Here is a 12929-nt window from a genome sequence, read left to right on the forward strand (position 1 = left end):
AACATAATAACAGTAGTGCAAAGCTGAAGAGAAGAGAAGAGAAGAGAGGGAAAAAAATGCGGAGATGCAAGGATCAAGCTGCTGAGGAGAATGAAGGATCACATAGGTAGGTCTTCAGGGATTTCTTGAATAGGCTGTGATCAGTGGTCTCTTTCAACCAATGATGGAGAGCATTCCAATAATGGGGACACTGGAGAGCAAATGAAGAGGCAAAGAGCAGCTTGTATTGCAGGTTCCTACAAGTAGGAAAGTGGAGATTGAGGTAGATGCGGAGGACTGCACGGCATTCCTGGGTGGGAGGTCGACCAGGCTGTACATGTAGGCAGGAGCGTCCCCATATATAATCTTGTGTGTAAGGGCACAGACTTGAACTCAATCCGCTCCTTGATCGGGAGCCAGTGGAGTTTTTAAGGGCATGCTCTTTACAACCGGTGTAAATACCATTGCAATAGTCGAAATGGCTCAAAACGAGGGAGTGAATAAGTGACCTGAAGAGGGGCAAATGGCAGATACTGCTTGATACACCTGGGTCCTCATGGACAGGAACATGTCGCTTCGTAATGGACGAGACTTGTAGATCCAGAGTCAAGTGGGGATCCAGAATGACCCCTAGGAGTTTCAAACTTGCAGCGACAGGAATGGAGAAGTTTTGCGCAGTAACCGTGACCGGTATAGACTTCTTGAACTGGGAGGAGAGGATGAGGCACTGCGTTTTATCCTGATTGAGTTTAAAACTTGAACATGTTAGCCCAATTGACCATGATGGCGAGGTGTCTTGAATTACCGCTGAGATTTTGGCTATGGAAGACCGAAAGGGGGATGTAGATGGTCACATCATCAGCATAAATGTACGGATTCAGGCCACGGTTGTGAAGGGCCATTGCTAGAGGCGTCAGCATGATGTTGAACAGGGTAGGCGAGAGGGGTGAGCCTTGAGGAACCCCACAGCAAGATTTCTAGGAAGGTGAAAAAGAGGACTGGACTTTGACCCGATAGGATCGGCAAGACAGAAATTCCCGGAACCAATCCAAGACGGTATTACCAACACCATTTCAGCTAGAAACATGAGGAGGAGATTGTGGTCAACCATGTCAAATGCACTTGACATATCGAAATGAAGAAGTAGGATGTTTTTTCCAAAAGACAGTTCTTTCCTAAAGTTGGACAGGAGAATAACTAGTACCGTCTCAGTACTGTGGTGAGGTCGAATCCAGACTGGGAGGCATGAAGAATCAAAAATTTGACCAAATAATCAGCAAGCTGAGAATTCACCAAGCTTTCCATAGTTTTGACGAGCAATGGTATAGTAGCGACTGGACGGTAGTTGTTAATACTAGGCTCACATTTCGGGTCCTTCAGGATAGGCGTCAGGAGGAATATGGCCGTGATCAACGGGGAAGCGCCCGTGCTGTAGCATGTAGTTCAAATAGGATGTAAAGTCTTCAACAAAACACTCCGGCACCGATTGCAGCAGGTAGTTAGGGCAGCAATCCAGTTTGCAGTGTGTACGAGAAAATTTGCGAAAGGCCAGAGAGACCCTCTCCATGGAGACTGGGCTCAAAGGTGGACCAGTGACGATCAGCTGGGCACGGGCCATGTACAGGTGCAAGATTTTGAAGGTATAACTTAAAAGGCATGAATAAATGGGAAATATGCAACCCAGATGTCATTGTTAGCATTTTACTGCTGCTCCCCGATATTAGATTACATGACAATTATTTGTCATATTTTCTCTAAACAGAATTGTCAGATAGCCATTGATAATGAGGTAATTCAACAAAGGGTTATCACACTCAGGTTTGACTTTAGCATCACATGGCCATGCACTGAAAAGGGGGTGAATTTTTAAAATTATTATTCATTATTCTATCCATGTGCATGCTATTCTGCTTGACTATAGTCTGTTAAGAGAAGGGTAGAAGTATATGTGAAGGTGTCATAGATTAGTGTTTCCCAGCCCTCTCCTTGAGATTCATCTAGCCAGTTAGGTTTTCAAGATATCCAAATGAATATGCCTGAGACATATTTGTATACAGTGGAAGCAATGTATATTCATTGTGGATATCCCATGTCTCCAAATAAGAAGTACTACCATGTTTTTCTGCGTCTAAATATAAGGCTTACACTTTGAAAACCAAACACCCTGGAAGTAAAATCCTCTGATTTTGAAGGATTTTCACATTTTAAAAGTAAAATACATCCAATTAAAGATTTGACTGATGCCTCTGTTTCTTAATTCTGAACAAAAACATGTTTGAAGTTTTTTTTTTTTTACTATCAGAAAAATGGTACACAGCACAGAGCACTAGAGTGCAGGCTCTAGATATGAGTTATCATATTTGTCTCAGCTCTCTCTCTCTCGTCTACTGTAAATATAAATCAGAGAGAGGGAAAATATTTGGGTGGTGGCTCTCTTTGTTTACTGAAATATATCTGACACAATATATAAACAGAAACTAGAGAGTATAGTACTGTCATCAAATAAAATCAAAATTCTTTCAATCCCCCAGATTACGAACGAACACCGAACAAAAGAGCTCATAAATGACGTCATGTCTTTATCTCTTCATAACAATGCATTCGTTATGTCTTTAGAAAAGGATTAAATTAGCTACTAAGGCTTTTGTTTTTTATTCTCACTGAATCCGAAGAAAGAAAATGTTTGCCTGCTTAAATATGCTGTATTACTTTTTTTTTTTTTTACAGTAGCTTTTTGATACTGTAGGACGTGTTACTATGGGGCAGGAAAACAAAGCGATCCTCACCCCCAACCCCGTCCTTACCCTTTTGCCTGTAATTTAATGTTTTATTGGACGTTATTGATAGCTTCGATGAACGTCAGCAGCCTCAGAACTTTTAATTTGGGATAAATGCAAAGGTTAAATTAGCGTGCGGTTACTATGCAAAGGCAGGGTATTGACCGCCAGCGACAGCGAGTCACTTGCGTCATTCTGTTCCTAGGAGATACGATTCGAGTGTTTTAACATCCTCGTAACAAACGTTATTTGTGCGGTGCTCGGTTTAAGCACTGATTTCATGCCTGGTCATTGCCACATATATTGTACCATGTATTTCACTTATTAAAGTCGCCCCACGCCCCTACCTAAAAAGAAGTACAAAAAATAGAAAAGCGACCAGTGTTTTTTTTTTCCTGCTATGTGATCGGTCCAGATCGTTGCAAAAAACCGGAAGCTGTTAGGGAAACACTGATATCAGATGGGTATTGCTTTTCAAAATTAGGGGGTTGTTTATTTTTTGCTCATCACAGCTAATTATGGAATATAATCATGTGGTAAGCACGTAACAAAAACTGCACATCACGGTTTTTGTTGTTTTTTTAGCCAGTAACAATGTTGACCAATTCAGTGCCAGTCTGTAGCCCTAAATGTTCCACAGTGCCCAACTATACTCAGAAAAGTAACTTGTACCAAAGCATTCGAGAATCCGGCGGACAAAACTGTATATAAGTAGACATCCTCCTAACTCTGAACCGATGTAGTCGGAGTATATTGTCTTCATTTGAAATGAGGTTTTTTCCCCCCAGAAAAATAATCAATTAAAGTGCTTGGCGGTGTATTTATTCTCTTCAACTATATACGAGCTCAGAATCGAGGAATTAACTTTCATTAGTGTATGTTTGTTATTTTAATTGGCAGTTTAATTTTAAGAGTGTTTTCTGTCTAGTAACAACATCGTATCAACAAGATATTACAGCAGCTTTCAACCACAAGCTTCCAGTTTTATAGTATCAAGATAGGAATTGTTTTCTTGTAACCCTACATTTCAGCGTATGCTGTTTTCTCTGCTCTTTCATCCTATAGATTCCGGGTACTGATCAATTCGGTGAAATGTGCTACTGCACAGCCAAATAGATGTTTCTTTAAAAAAAAAAAAAAAAAAAAAAAAAAAAATATATATATATATATATATATCAGCTAAAAGTGCACAGGAACAAACAACAAAAAAATAGATGCTAGATGCTAAGCGCACACTGACACAATGACGATCCACCCCGAAACACTGAGGAGGCAGACTCCTAGAGCCCCTTCCCCCCTCTTCGATAAGAACTCAATGCTGGGGGGGGGGGGGGGGGGGGGGGGGGGGGGAGAATGAGAATGTGGCAGCTAAACAGGCTCAATAATTGCCCAGATCCTTCAGAGCTGTCAGTGTCCTGTGGAGCTGCACATCCCTCATTAAGGCAGCAAACGTTTGACCTCTCCTCTCTCTGCTTCAGCTCTAGGAGAACAGCCAGCGGATCTCGAGTCAAGGAGAGAACACACACCAGAGAGGAAACACAGGGGCAGAAAGTGTGGGAGTGAGATACAGAAAAGAGGAACATTACCGGACGGGGAAAGAATGTGACGGCCAGAGAGGGGGAGAGGGAAAGAGAAAGCAAACAATCCTACTCCTTTTCTGATGGTAGGAAGAAGTTAACTCCAGGAGCAGCTCCTGTGTGTGTATGTGTGCAGTGCTGCTACCTCCACGACTGCAGCTTGCACTGCCAACTACGGGTGACAATAACGACCGATAGCAAACGGCAATATAGGATAAGGAAGAAGCCATTGGAAACCTATCCCTGCATGCTCAGTGAGCGAAAGACGGGGTTTTCTTGCTTTATTTTATTATTATTTTGTTGCGCTGCTTGTGGAGTAGCAGAACTGGCGAGTGATGGTTGTCGCTGACTGGTTCGGTGCTTGGAAGAGGTCTTTGCTCCGCTGTCGGGTGAGTAGTATCATGAGCTTTTTTTTCCCTGGCATAGGTGTGACCTTTTAAAACAAAAAAAAAAAGCTTTCGACAGGGGAAGGAAAAGGGGAAACCGACAAAAAAAAAAAAAAAAAGCAGACAAGTTAGGTCTGCTTGCTGATAGGAGAACGCCTTATGTTACTATCTAAACGTGCGAAAAGTTCTCGTGTAAACTCAGAAGGGTGAGGCTCCAGCGCCACGTCCCACTGTGACCTAACAAAGAGGGAAAATTAACCTAATAAGCGCTGAACTTTAACGTCAAAGCAAGGTCCGATTCAGGAATGAGGTAATAGCTTAATAGTGAAAGAACTTTGCTCTACATACCCAATTTGGGCTGGAGTCCGGACCAGCTCCCTCTTTGGGGGGAATCCAGGGCTCCTGCGCATGCTCAACAATACACAGGGCCTGAAATAACAGTATGTATAATCCTAAAACAGCCAACAGGGTATATTCTGTTTCTGTCCGTGTTGCTTTAACAGCTCTCTCTGTTCTTCTACAGTTTTATTCTAAAACCAAAGCCGTCTGATGCTTTCAAAAAAATCCCCAATCTGATGTTATTGCAGTCTTCCAGGTGAAAACTTATTTTCATACTGACTGATCGATTTAGCTAAGTCAAGTTTTCATTAGGAGACTGGACGGTTTACATTATTTAGTCAACTTAAAAAAAAGTGCCGATCTTTTATAGTGTTGTTGTAAATTAAAGCAGGAAGAGAAGGTGAGTGTGTCAAATAAAATGTAAGTTTCCGTTTAGAAGACCGGGTCGTGGATCACAGTTTCTTTTTTGCTGTTGTGTTCATGTTGCTGTGAGACCGAGTGGGAGGGAGGGAGAGTTCTGACATGCAAAAAACTCAGGATTAGATAGTTAAACCATAGCAGAATATTTCACCTCATTCACACGATATGTAACCAGAAGTTAAAACTTTAAAAATTTTTTTTTTTTTTTTTTTTTTTTGGGGGGGGAGTCGTCAAAAACCTCTCCAGGAGGCAGCAAACGTAATGGCCACTGTGGTCGCACGGTCAGTGCAATAGCAAGAGTTGCAGGGAGCCTACAGAGAGGCTGCAGGAGTCCGAAAATGGCGTGAAAATTTGCACCTGTGCATTGGTGTCCACAGGCACCAGCGGGGACACCTGATCTATTGTAAATAATGTTTAAAATAAAAGAAGGGCCCTGACCAGTAACAATGCATGTGTTAAGGACAGAAGAGGTGTTACATGAAGGCTGTGAGCAGAACTTTTGTAAATTAGGTGTTGTGAAGATGAAGGATTGGTCCGTATAGGCACCATTTTATTCAAAATCTGGGGGAGCAGCCCCTTCCCTTGCACCCCACAGCGTATGATTAAACTTCACAGTATATAAAAAAAATTGGGCTTATTTTGGGGCTTGTTTGTGGAACTGATATCGCTTGTTTTTTTTTAAGGAAAATGCACTTGTTTTTCCACGACTACCTGGCAATACTGACTACGCCTCTGCTTTTTGGTGCTGTGTCTGTGCTCAACAAGCTGATAAATATCTATCTCCCATATAAAGTGAATTTGAGCTTTAAAGGTTGGGATTATTATGTGATTCACCTCAGAACCTCCTAGCAACATTATGTCAGAGGCTACAAGTGAAAAGCAAAATTTATTTAAGTATAAAAACTTCAGTTTTATGTATGTTTTAGTTATGCTGCAGTTTCAGTGTTAGCAGGAATGGTCACATGGGGGGGATCTGTTTTTTTATGGGGAAGATTCTGGGGATCAGAAAAAGAAGCAGGGTTGCCATATATTAAAAAAAAAATTCCCACACAAACCGCTCAAAACCCGCCCAAAAACCCGCACATACCCCACCCCCGATGTCATCACCCGCCCCTTCCGTCATCAGCCCCGCCCCTTCCGTCATCAGCCCCGCCCCTTCCGTCATCACCCTGCCCCCGCCATCATCAGCCCTACCCCCGCCATCATCAGCCCCACCCCCATCATCATTGCCCACCCCACCATCGTCAACAAACCCCGCCCAAAACATCACAAACCCCCGCCTCTGTCACCATTAGCCCCACCCCCCGCCAGCCGAAAAAACCGCCCAAAACTCGCACCGAAAAAAGAAAACCAGCCCAAAAACCGCAACCCACCGCGGGCAAAAGTTTCCCGTGGCAGAATGGGCGGGAAAAACCGCCCATCTGGCAACCCTGAAAAGAAGGTTGGGCTGAAAAGAGGCAGCTGGGACGTTTGTGTGTGAGACTTGAATTGAAAATATTTAAAAAAATTGTCATACTTGGTTAAGATTTGAGAAAAACTGTAAGATTAAGGGAGGAGTGATACTAGTTTTGTGTAAGAAATATTTTTCAAAGCAGAAGTTAATGTAGAAAACTGGAAATTTGAGCTGGGACTTGCAAATTTTCTAAGAGAAGTCTCACTTGAGGACTGTTCTGGAAGAACACTCTAGATCAGTGATGGCGAACGTTTCAGAGACCGAGTGCCCAAACAGCAACCCAAAATCGAATTATCGCAAAGTGCCGGTACTCATTATGGCCGGGGTCACCACATATGACTCCACCCCTATGATAGCCACACACTTACCCAGCCATGGCGCATATAAACAGACATCATTGAAAATATTATAACTAGTATAGGAGAAAAAAATAACATGATTTTCTTCCATTATAAATCATTTCTGTAAGCTGTTACAGCTCCAGTATACCCAGTGCAAAATAAGACAGCAGATGTAAATTCTCAAATTCGACATATTCCAAACACTAAAATGAAAATAAAATGATTTTTCCTCCCTTTGTTGTCTGGTGATTTGTTTTTCTATCCATATTGGTTCTAGTCGCTGATTCTGCTGCTCTCTGTTCTCTTAACTCCGTTTCCAGGGATTCCTTTCCATTTATTTCTTTACTTTCCTCCTTTCTTCTTCATTTCTTGCCCTCATCCATGTCCCGCAACCATCCTATCCCCTCCAGCCACAAATGTCCAGCAACCCTCCTCTCCCTCCAGCCACAAATGTCCAGCCACCCTCCTCTCCCCCCTGCCCTCCCTCCCAGCAACCCGGCAGCACCCAGCACCAGGCCTTCCCTCCCACCCAGCCAGCACCCACCATCAGAGCTTCCCTCCCACTGAGCACCCACCATCAGGCCTCCCTCCCACCCAGCACCCAACATCAGGCCTTCCCCTCCCTCCCAGCACCCACCATCAGGCTTCCCTCCCACCCCGCACCCACCATCAGGGTTCCCTCCCACCCAGCTCCAACATCAGGCCCCATCCCACCCAGCAGCACCCAGCACCAGGCCTGCCTCCCGCCCGCCCTCCCTCCAACCAAACAGCACCATCAACCCGCCCACACGCCCCCGGCGTCCTCCCTCCTCCCTCCCAGCACCAGGAAACCCCCCACCCCTTCTCCTCTTAAATTTTAAAAGTGTACCTCCTCGGAGTTCATTCAGGCGGTGTGCGTCGGAAGCGGCAGCGAAGCGCGTGTTCTTCGCTCGGCGTGCCTTCCTTTCTGTATCTCAAGCTCTGGGTCCCCGCCCGAGCTTGAGGGACAGAAGGGAAGGCGCGCCGAGCAAAGAACACGTGCTTCGCTGCTGATGCACGCCGCCTAAATGAACTCCGAGGAGGTACGCTTTAAAATTAAGAGGAGAAGGGGGGGGTTTCTGGTGCTGGGAGGGAGGGAGGACGGGCGGGTTGATGGTTGCTTGTTTGGTTGGAGGGAGGGTGGGCGGGAGGCAGGCCTGGTGCTGGGAGGGAGGGAGAGTGGGCAGACCAGCGATGGCGCGCATGCCAAGGCTCTGTGGTGCCCTCTCTGGCACACGTGCCATAGGTTCGCCATCACTGCTCTAGATGTTTTTCTTACATTGAATGCCTCAAAGAAAAGTGATTTTTCAGAAAGTTCCACAGACTGAGAGCTGTATAAATCTTGGAACTTTTCCTGAAGTCTGATTCTTATATTTGAAAGTGATTTAAAGGTTGTTGCACTGTAAAGGCATTGAAGGGCTTTTTATAAAATATTGCTGAGTGTTTTTGTAAGAAGAGCTGTGTGTGATTCCTAGTAATTAATCCTGAAAAGGATTTGGGCAGGATTATAAAGCAAATATAGCCAGCTCCGCTGTTTTCTTTTTGTCTTAGACTGGGTCTAAGCCAGTGTTTCCCAAATCTGGTCCTGGAGACATCCCTGCCAGTCAGGTTTTCAGGATATCTACAATGAATATTCATGAGAGAGATTTGCATGCAGTGGAGGCAGTGCATGCAAATCTCTCTCATGAATATTGTGGGTATCCCGAAAACCTGACTGGCTGGGGTGCCTCCAGGACCAGTTTGGGAACCACAGGTCTAAGCTTTTGGATGTTGACTTCTCAGTCTGTTTAAAATACTCTAAAAGGGAAAGGGACTTTAAAAACTTTTGAGTTAATACAGCTTCTGACTACTCTAACCTCGGAGGAAAGAGGGGAAATTTATGGCACTTGTAGTTAACTGAGAAAAAACAGAGCAAGTTTAAAAGAGTTCTGTAAAATTTAAGGCATTGTCTTCGTTGTCATTGGCCCAGAGTTTATCTGACCTAAGCTTGATTAATTGGAAAAGGAAAACAGTAAAAACTAAATTTTCCTGGCCAGAGTAAAAAGGAGTCCTCTTAAAGGAGGTCAGCTCAGAGTTTTGATTGAGTGTTATGAGTGAACCTGTAAGAGGAAATACTTTCTTTCTGGAAAAATCCAGCCCAGTTGGAAGAAACTAGAATAGTTGAGGGAGATAATGTAAAGTACAAAAAGGAATTCTAGGGAGGGAATTAAGAATTATGGGCTTATTTCAGGTAATCAGGTTGTCTCAGAGTGTAGGTATCCTGAGACTTCTATAGGAATACATTCAGGCCTAGGGTCTCTGGCGCCCCCTGCAGACCATCAGTTGGCGCCCCTGCAGACTATCAGTTTCCCCCCCCTCCCCCCGGACCTGCATGGTTCCAAGGCACGTCTGGGGCCACGATGGAGAAATGGCTGGTTTGGCCTGATCCTCCTCTGCTCCATCCCCGATTCCCCGGCGCTTTAAATTTACCTCTCTCTGCCTCTGGCTCCGACGTCTGCGCAGCGTCAGTGGAAAGCGCTGCCTGTCTGACGTCTCTCCCACCAGCCTTCCCTTCGCTCGTATCGTTTCTCTCTGTGTCCCGCCTTCTTCTGATGTCATTTCCTTGAGGTGGGACACAGGGAACAAACGAGCGAAGGAAGGCCGGTGGAGAGACGTCAGACAGGCAGCGCTTTCACTGACGCTGTGCAGACGTCGGAGGCGAGCGAGGTAATTTAAAGCGCCGGGGAATCGGGGATGGAGTGGATGAGTACGTTTTAAAAAAAAAATACAGTTCGATGGCGCGCGCCTTTGAAGGCAGGCGCCCCCCTGCGGCGCTACCGCGCTTACTGTGTTGGCACGGCCCTGAATACATTGGCAGTGCATGCATTACAGACAGGCAGATGGTTACAGGTTCTCAGCTGGATTCTTCATCATTTGGAAGAGATGAAGGGCCCCAATGTTAATCAAGAAAGGAGAAGAAACAAAATGTAAAGAGAGCTGGAAGCAGATAAGTGCTGCCGTCATCTACACTGCACATACATCACACTTAAGGACTGTTTCTGGAAGAACACTCTAAATATTTTTCTGATCCACTAAAAAAAAAAGAGGAGGGGTTAAGTCAAGTGGAATTTTATTGAATTTATACTTACCTGAGAGGCATGTCCATTCACTAGTGGACCAAGCCACCTAAAGTAAAAAGCAAGCCAAATGAAGGAGAATTAGTTCTTAATGGTTAATGATATTGTAAAGAAAGCAAGTATAGAAAGAAGTATTGGTTTTAGCTATATTCATACTTGCCTTATGTAAAGTGCAAGAGTTCCTGAGTAAATGTTCTTAAAGTCTATAGTACCTGTAAGAAAGAATGAACTTACACATATAGGGCCAGATTATATATAAGGCATGGCAAGCAGCGCACATTAAATTGTATGCACAGCCAATTTACGTGCTTTACTCAATGGAATAACGAGCCAATTAGTGATGATAACCGATTATCATTACTAATTGGCAATAATTGGAATTCACGCCCAGTTCTTTTTAGGCGTATTCTAAAAAGAGGTGCATGTAAATTCTAACACATGTAACTGAAAAGGGGTCATGGCCGTGGGAAGAGTGTAGGCATGTCAGGGGCATCAATCAAATTTATGTGCATTATAGAATTTGGGGAATTCACACATTTAGACATGGGTGTTTACACCATGTTTTCAGTGGCATAAATGGCTGTGCCTAAATGTACGCTTGTTACCCTGGCCTATGTGCTGCTACTGTTAACAGTGTCTTATTGTTGAAGCAGTTTATAGAATATCATTACACGCGTTATTCTGATATGCCTACATTTTAGACAACCATTTACAAATCCGGCCCATATTGTGAAAATCCAGCTGAATTTATTTGAAATGGGATTGATGCTTAAAATAAAAGATGTTCTGCCTTGTGTTTTCAACAGTTTCGAAGAGTTCAAATAGTTAATTTAAACTTAAATCTTCATAATATCTCATTTAAATACACTTTTAGTTATATCCATAAATATCTGTTGATTTTTTTTTTCACCATATCATCTTATCCTGATGTCTATATTTAAAACTTAACCATTTCTCTGCACTAAATTTACTTACAACAGCAAACTAATTTCAATATTCCTCCTTCTTAAGGATGAGGTTCTTTATTTATGAGGCGGATTCTCCAATTCCAGGGCACCTTATCTAAGGTAGTTCTTGGCCCCGTGGTTTTCATTATTTCGTATCTGGTAAATTGTAGGGTAAGGTCAGCTCATGGGTATGGGGATCCTTTATAGCTAGTAAAAAGATCAAAGACTTCCAATAAAATAATTAGTAGTAAAATTCTGTACACTATTGGGGAAACATAAGAAACAGCAGCAACATATGTATCCTGCCACAAGGCCATTTGAGGAAGGCCCAATTTATTGTCCTTTATATAGTACGCTGTCATTTATCTATGCTAATAAAGTTCCCTGAATCTGGCTTAGGCAGTGGACAAATTGACTTCCTAGGAAGAGCCTTCCTTTGTGATCAACCCCCTCTCTGCCCCTACCCCCAACTTTCACTGCACTACTTTTGCAGGACTCTGGAAGTTGCCCACTCAGAAAGAGACAGAAATACCCTGTCCAATCTGACATTCCAGCAGCTTCTCTGAAACTCAAAGCTTCCCTGGTGCTATCCTACACACACTGAAAATATGGGCAGCCCCCATCCTCAAATCACCTGTTCCCAGAAAAAGAACCCAGAAGTCCCACAGTCTTGGATTAAAAATAACTCCCTCTGACACCACAACCTTTCCTGGCAGTAGGGCCGTGCCTCTCCCTCTTTGTAGATAGGAAGAGCAGCAAAGAGCAGGGAAGTCTCCTAAGTGTTCCCTCCATTCCAGTTCTCTCACAGGCACTTGCATGGTTGCCTGGTAACCAAAGGTCTGCATCACTATTTACAAAACCTTGGGGAAACCCTCCCTGAGACTGTTTGTAGGCCCTTTTGCCAAGTCTGTGGTTTTCCCGCCAAACTGGGCTGTTTTTAAAATGTAGTTGTGTTTTGTTTCAGTCATCCATGAGCTTTTCTTTTGTATGGCAACATTTTCTGACATTTGGTGCCCTTAGCCTGTGCAGGCCAGCAGAGGATAAGAGAACAGAGACAGAATGGCATCATTGGGCCAAGCAGGCTGAACAGGGTAAGGAGTAACATAGTAACATAGTAGATGACGGCAGAAAAAGACCTGCACGGTCCATCTAGTCTGCCCACGATTAAACTCATATGTGTATACCTTACCTTGATTTGTACCTGTCTTTTTCAGGGCACAGACCGTATAAGTCTGTCCAGCAGTATTTCCCGCCTCCCAACCACCAGTCCCGCCTCCCGTCACCGGCTCTGGCACAGACCCCGTATAAGTCTGCCCTCCCATATCCTAGCCTCTCAACCACCAACCCCTCTTCCCCCCGCCACCCAATTTCAGCTAAGCTTTCAGCCTGCCAAAATGCTTAGCACCACCAGCCCTGACTCCTCCATTTGGCTGTGCAGTTCTCACCAATGCTTGTCCCATGCTGTTGCCAGCCAGTAAGCTTTTCTGAGTCTGTCAATAACTGCCCTTTCTTCTCATTATCTGTGATGTGGGAAATAGACTGGAGGAGAGATTGATCACTACCAGAGGGAGACAAC

At 44.1% G+C, this 12929-nt stretch overlaps 1 protein-coding gene across 3 annotated transcripts in view; it reads left to right on the forward strand.

The window, feature by feature from the left end:
• The first annotated feature begins 4196 nt into the window (after positions 1-4196).
• The window catches only part of SHISAL1 (shisa like 1), a 466569-nt gene continuing 457836 nt past the window's right edge, over positions 4197-12929 (forward strand). For all 3 annotated transcript variants that reach the window (XM_030215136.1, XM_030215135.1, XM_030215134.1), the window contains exon 1: positions 4197-4722. The gene's annotated coding sequence lies outside the window, so the exon portion shown is untranslated. The remainder of the gene's footprint in view (positions 4723-12929) is intronic.

Source organism: Microcaecilia unicolor, chromosome 9 (genome assembly GCF_901765095.1).
Source record: "Microcaecilia unicolor chromosome 9, aMicUni1.1, whole genome shotgun sequence".
NCBI lineage: Eukaryota > Metazoa > Chordata > Amphibia > Gymnophiona > Siphonopidae > Microcaecilia > Microcaecilia unicolor.